This window comes from Bactrocera neohumeralis, unplaced genomic scaffold (assembly GCF_024586455.1).
Source record: "Bactrocera neohumeralis isolate Rockhampton unplaced genomic scaffold, APGP_CSIRO_Bneo_wtdbg2-racon-allhic-juicebox.fasta_v2 cluster09, whole genome shotgun sequence".
Classification (NCBI taxonomy): Eukaryota; Metazoa; Arthropoda; class Insecta; order Diptera; family Tephritidae; genus Bactrocera; species Bactrocera neohumeralis.
Window position 1 is genome coordinate 5,445,877 of NW_026089622.1, and position 6,945 is coordinate 5,452,821.

Below are 6,945 nucleotides of genomic sequence, written 5' to 3' on the forward strand. Positions count from 1 at the left end.
TAACCAAGCACACAATTCTGCAAATAACGGCAGAGGGGTGGGACAAAGGTAAGATAATCTCGTCCCAGAGGATGGAAAAGATAAGTGGCGATATACCATCAGCCCTCCTCCCGAGGGACGGCACTACCAAAACAGTTAACTTCAAGAAGAAGTTTAAGGTCACCCTCGGCAGCAAAGAGGAGTGGAATGATTCCAATCTCGAACTGATGCTGAGGAATAGCACGCTAAGGTGGTACACCGACGGCTCGAAAATGTCGGAGGGAATCGGTGCGGGGATAGCGGGCCCACGCACTAGGCTCTCGACACCCATGGGAGAGTTCCCAAGCATTTTCCAGGCAGAAGTTTTTGCCATAAGTCGGTGTATAGAAATAAACCTCCATCGCAACTATCGCAATGAGAGAATAGCCATTTTCAGCGATAGTCAAGCGGCGCTAAAAGCGATCTCTTCTTACGAAATCAAATCGCTACTAGTGCAGGAGTGCAGGGAAAGGCTGAACAGCCTTGCAGAACGTAACCAGGTACACCTAATCTGAGTGCCTGGTCACAGAGGTATAGCCGGCAATGAACTGGCGGATGAGCTAGCCCGCTCCGCAGCCTTCACACAGATGGTGGGACCAGAACCCTTCATTGGGGTAGGTCCACAAACCATAAAGGAGCTACTTCGCAAGGAAGAAGGAGTGGGCAGAGAGGAGCATTGGCGGCAAACGCGTGGTATGAGACATGCAAAGCTGCTGATGGGAGGATACAATCTGAGCAGGTTCAAGGTTATAATAAACCTCCCCAGGAACAAACTCAGGCTACTGGTCGCATGGTATACCGGCCACTGCAAGTTGAATAGGAACATGTACAACATGGGCCTGTCCTCTTGCGTTAACTGCCGGTTCTGCGACTTGGAGCCTGAAACCCCGGAGCACCTGGTGATTGACTGCACAGCAGTCTGTAGACGCAGGACCCTAGGATCAATGATTCCGGGTAGGGATCGCATAGCCTCACTAGCGCCCGGAAGTCTATTGAACTTCATCAATGCGCTGGGGCTAGGTGAGTCTATGTAAGTTAGGAGAGGGCACAATAGACCAAAGGTCGCGGTGCATTCCTCATATATTAATCAATATTAATCAATCAATCAAGGCCTGCTTTGAGGGCTTTGAGTAAGAAGTTGCATTAAAGTCAAACCACGTCAAGTTGTCCATGAAAAATTCTCAAAATCACTGATTTTGAAAATTAGCAGTTCATTAGGAAGGGGATCAGCGGCATACCCGTGATATAAATATTTCGTCAAAAATCCATTTTTTGTTAAAGTTATTGAAGAATGAAATATAGAGCACGATAAAATTGTAAAATTATTTTCTCATAAATCACTGGATTATAATCGGTGAAATTTTGTGAATTCAATAGAAAATTTGTAGCACGAACATATATAGATTATAGATAAATATTAATACTTTACATAATTTTTTGTTAAACAATTGAAACTTTTCATGTATTCTTCACGCTAAAAAAAACTTAAAAGAATGTTAAACAACGCGAAAAATATTCACCTTTAATAATCTGAAAATTTTTTTTGCTAATTTATACCATTCCAAAGATATTGAATTTTTTGTCTCCATACCGCTCTTAAAACGTATGGCACATGGATTTGGCAGAGCACACTTAAATTCCAATCGTTGGGCATGCTTTCGACCGAACATATTTCACAAAGAAGCTGATGCACGCTCCTTATCAGTTCTTCGCCGCCGCGTTTGAATAGCTCGGCTAAGCTCTGAGCATCAGTCACTAGATCATCACATGGGTTCTACAAAAAATGCTCGGGTCTTGAAACCTTCTGTTAGTCGCCGCATCTTTTCTGTTCTTTTGCGTTTTCCGAAAACAAATGGTAAGGAGCTTGAAATGCCGTCTCACAGTTCCCTTATACGGAGTTTTTGACCAGTGCTCGCAGAGAGCAGGAATGCAAGTCGAGTAGAAAATCGTTCAACTGTCCGTTGCGATTGCAGCTTCTCGGCGTCGAACTTTCGTTGTGTTTGGTGACGTGCGTTTTTTGCTGCACAGAGGCGGGTGCGTATCATGAATGCATCAAGATAGTGGTCCGAGTTAGGTCCTCGGAGCGTACGTACGTCTAAAACACTGGAGACGTGTCTTCCGTTTATCACAACATGATCGATGTGGTTGGTGGCTATTCGATCCGGAGATAGCCAGGTAGCTTGATGAATTTTTTTATGCTGAAATCTAGTATTACCGATAACCACATTTCGGCCCCCGGATGCTTCCTCATGGAAGCTGAACTTACCGACCGTTGTGCCAAAGGCACCTTGGCGTTAAAGTCGCAAACAATTTCGACACCGTGGCGGCGGCAGCTCTCATAGATACCTTCCAAGCGTTCATAGAAGACATCTTTGGTTACTTCGTTCTTCTCTTCCATCGGTATGACAGTCTCTCTCCCATTACGAATCTCACACCGAATTTTCGCTCCTTTATATGACCATTGTAGTAAATGTCACAAGGACCTACTCGCCTCAGTCCTTGTCCCATCCATCGCATTTCTTGGACGGCGGTGATGTCAGCCTTCACTCTAACGAGGACATCAACCAGCTGGACAGCGGCACCTTCCCAATTAAGGGACCGGACATTCAAGGTGCGTAGCCTGAAATCGTTATCTTCAATGCGTTTGCCATAGTGGTCAATAAAAGGAGGGTTTCTCTTCCGAGGCTGTTAGCAGTTTTTCATTGGAGCATTTATTACGAGGTGGGTCCAACGCACAACCCAAAAAAGGAATGGTTCGCCTTCTCACTTTCTTGAGCCATATGTAAAATAATCGTTTCTGGGCATTCCCAAGTGAATGGTGATCAGAGAACTTTCCTTAGTTGCGTGAACTTCTACCCATGATTCCATCTTTGAAGGAACTAGGTGCAAAAAATATAAAACATACGTACATATGGGAAAAAGTGGGCAAAAGTGCAGTTAAAAACAAAAACAAAAAAAAAGTGAGATGACGAAACTGTACGAAAAATAAAATACACATACAATATACATTAGGGTGCTTCGAAAAAATTTTTGAATTTTTTTTCAACTCTTCTTCTTCTTCTTAATTGGCGTAGACACCGCTTACGCGATTATAGCCGAGTTAACAACAGCGCGCCAGTCGTTTCTTCTTTTCGCTACGTGGCGCCAATTGGATATTCCAAGCGAAGCCAGGTCCTTTTTCACTTGGTCCTTCCAACGGAGTAAAGGTATTCCTCTTCCTCTGCTTCCCGGCGGGTATTGCGTCGAATACTTTCAGAGCTGGAGTGCTTTCATCCATCCGGACAACATGACATAGCCAGCGTAGCCGCTGTCTTTTACTTCGCTGGACTATGTCAATGTCGTCGTATATCTCGTACAGCTCATCGTTCTATCGAATGCGATATTCGCCGTGGCCAATGTGCAAAGAACCATAAATCTTTCGCAGAACTTTTCTCTCGAAAACTCGTAACGGCGACTCATCCGTTGCTGTCATCGCCCAAGCCTCTGCACCATATAGCAGGACGGGAATTATGAGCGACTTATAGAGTTTAGCTTTTGTTCGTCGAGAGAGAACTTTACTTTTCAATTGCCTACTCAGTCCGAAGTAGCACCTGTTGGCAAGAGCAATCCTGCGTTGGATTTCCAGGCTGACATTTTTGGTGGTGATTACGCTGGTTCCAAGATAGACGAAATTATCTACGACTTCAAAGTTATGACTGTCAACAGTGACGTGAGAGCCAAGTCGCGAGTGCGACGACTGTTTGTTTGATGACAGGAGATATTTCGTTTTGCCCTCGTTCACTGCCAGACCCATTTTCTGTGCTTCCTTGTCCAGCCTGGAGAAAGCAGAAGTAACGGCGCGGGAGTTGAGCGCGATGATATCAATATCATCGGCATACGCCAGCAGCTGTACACTCTTATAGAAGATGGTACCTTCCCTATTTAGTTCTGCAGCTCGAACTATTTTCTCCAGAAGCAGGTTGAAGAAGTCGCACGATAGGAAGTCGCCTTGTCTGAAACCTTGTTTGGTATCGAACGGCTCGGAGAGGTCCTTCCCGATCCTGACGTTGCTTTTGGTGTTACTCAACGTCAGTTTACACAGCCGTATTAGTTTTGCCGGGCTACTAAATTTAGACAACGCGGCATAAAGGCAGCTCCTTTTCGTGCTGTCGAAAGCAGCTTTGAAATCGACGAAGAGGTGGTGTGTGTCGATTCTTCTTTCACGGGTCTTTTCCAAGATTTGGCGCATGGTGAATATCTGGTCGGTTGTTGATTTTCTAGGTCTGAAGCCACACTGATAAGGTTCAATCAGTTTGTTGACGGTGGGCTTTAATCTTTCACACAATACGCTGGATAGAACCTTATATGCGATGTTGAGGAGGCTAATCCCACGGTAGTTGGCGCAGATTGTGGGGTCTCCTTTTTTTTGGATTGGGCATAGCACACTTAAATTCCAATCGTTGGGCATGCTTTCGTCCGACCATATTTTACAAAGAAGCTGATGCCTGCTCCTTATCAGTTCTTCGCTGCCGTGTTTGAATAGCTCGGCCGGCAATCCGTCGGCCCCTGCCGCTTTGTTGTTCTTCAGGCGGGCAATTGCTATTCGAACTTCTTCATGGTCGGGCAATGGAACGTCTGCTCCATCGTCATCGATTGGGGAATCGGGTTCGCCTTCTCCTGGCGTTGTGCGTTCACTGCCATTCAGCAGGCTGGAGAAGTGTTCCCTCTATAATTAAAGTATGCTCTGGGCATCGGTCACTAGATCACCTTTGGGGGTTCTACAAGAGTATGCTCCGGTCTTGAAACCTTATGTAAGCCGCCGCATTTTTTCGTAGAACTTTCGAGCATTGCCCCTGTCGGCCAACTTATCAAGCTCTTCATACTCACGCATTTCGGCCTCTTTCTTCTTCTGTCCACAAATGCGTCTCGCAACTCGTTTCAACTCTTACTCCCTCAAGTATTAGCGATTGACAAACAAAAAATCTTCCCTCAAGCCAGGCGCTGTAGCTTAACTCCTTTTTTTTAGGTTCCCATACATTTAACATATGAATTTTCATCTTTTCATTCAAACTAAAATTTCACCAACTAATTTTCGTTTCTCAAAAATAACCAACATATATTCAGAAAGTTCACTTTTCAAACTTTAAAAATTTCTGCAACAAAGTTTTATTATCAAAATTAGACGATTAAACGTAGTGATTTCAAATTTGGAATTTTTTCAATTGAAATAAAAAAAGTTTCTGAGAATAATAATTTTGTCGCGGGAATTTTTAAAGTTTGAAAAGCCAATATGTGATGGTAATTTTTGAGAAACGAAATTTAGTTGGTGAAGAAAGGGAAGTACAAAAGTGAGGCGACACAAGTATATGCAACATACATGTGGGTTCGTAACCTAATTTCTACGGGCTCAACCCTATTGAAACACGCACCTTGTCTTTTTTAAAATGTTCATTTCACATTCGAATTAAATTATTTCAAATTACAAACTGTAGTTGTTCTTTTTAGTTAGATAAGTAAGTATATCAAGTATATTCAAACTGAAGGACACAAGAAAGTGTGGTATTGAAACTGAAAAACACAAGTAGTATATTTGAAGCAAAAATGCACAACCGAACGCTACTAAGCTCAGAACCCAGTTGTGGCCTGTCAACGTCCGCGGGTTGGCTATCTAGTTCGAGTCAGCGTTGTTGATTTCGTATTAGGGTACGGTTGCTATATTTAGTATGGTCGCGTTTTGTTCGTACGCGGTCTTGTTGACCGTACGGTCTAGTCTACTGATCCCACAATCGGCCGTCCTAATGGTTCATTCGCCCCGAATGAATCGCACCATTTGTTCATGTATTCGGACACTGTGATTGTTTTTTGCGGTCCTTCGTGGTCTCCAATTTTCATTACCTCATACCTGCCATGTTTAAGCGTAGCAGTCACCTTATAAGGACCCAAGAACTTAGGTTTCAACTTCAACCGCGGTCCGAATAGAGTTCTCTTAATTCCGACTAGGTCATTTGTTTCATATTGAGTTTCAGGTCTTCTCTTAGAATTATAGTTCTTACGGTTTTCTTGTTGCAGTTTTTGAATGTTATTCCGTGCTTCTTTTCTTAAACTATCTCGTTCCCTATCAATTTCTTCCACTGTCTCATTTCGTAATGTTTCTCTTAATTCTAAATCATCAGTACTGCGCATATCTAGCCCCGTCAAAATTTTAAACGTAGTGATTTTTGTACTTCTAGGGGTGTGTTATTAATAATTTGCTGAACACGTCCTACAATATACCATTGAGATGGACTCTCTTGCGATAATTTCGCCAGCATAGGTACTATAATCTTATGGATACGTTCGACTTGTCCATTCCCTCTCGGTATGCCTGTTGCTATAAATAAGTGATGAAAGTCATTTTCTTTGCAATACTCTGCGAATGCTTTTGACGTGAACGCAGTTCCCCTGTCTGAAATTATTCTCCTCGGGTTACCAAATATAATCGACAATTTTATTAAACACCCAATAACTGATGCACTGTCCGTTGACTTTACCGGAAACAACCAAACAAACTTCGAAAAACTGTCGACAACTAATATATGCTTGTATTTTTTTGTGGTTAATTCCATCGGTCCTACATGGTCAATGTGAAAAATTGGTGTGTTTTCTTTATCTATTGGTGAAAGAAACCCTTCTATTTTACCTATTTTGCTTTCATTGATAATACACTCAACGCAATTTTTAACCACTCTCTCCACCTTGGAACGCAAATTTGGAAGAAAAAATTCTTTTTTCAGACAATCTTGAGTTTTTTTTATGCCATAGTGCCCTTTTCTATGAGCTAACCTAATAATTTCTTCCTCCATCCCTGTTGGTACTACCAGCAATTCTAATACTGGGTCTTTGTACAATAAGTCATATTTCACGAAAAAATCCATATATTGTTCCTTCTCAAGTACTTTGCGGATTGTT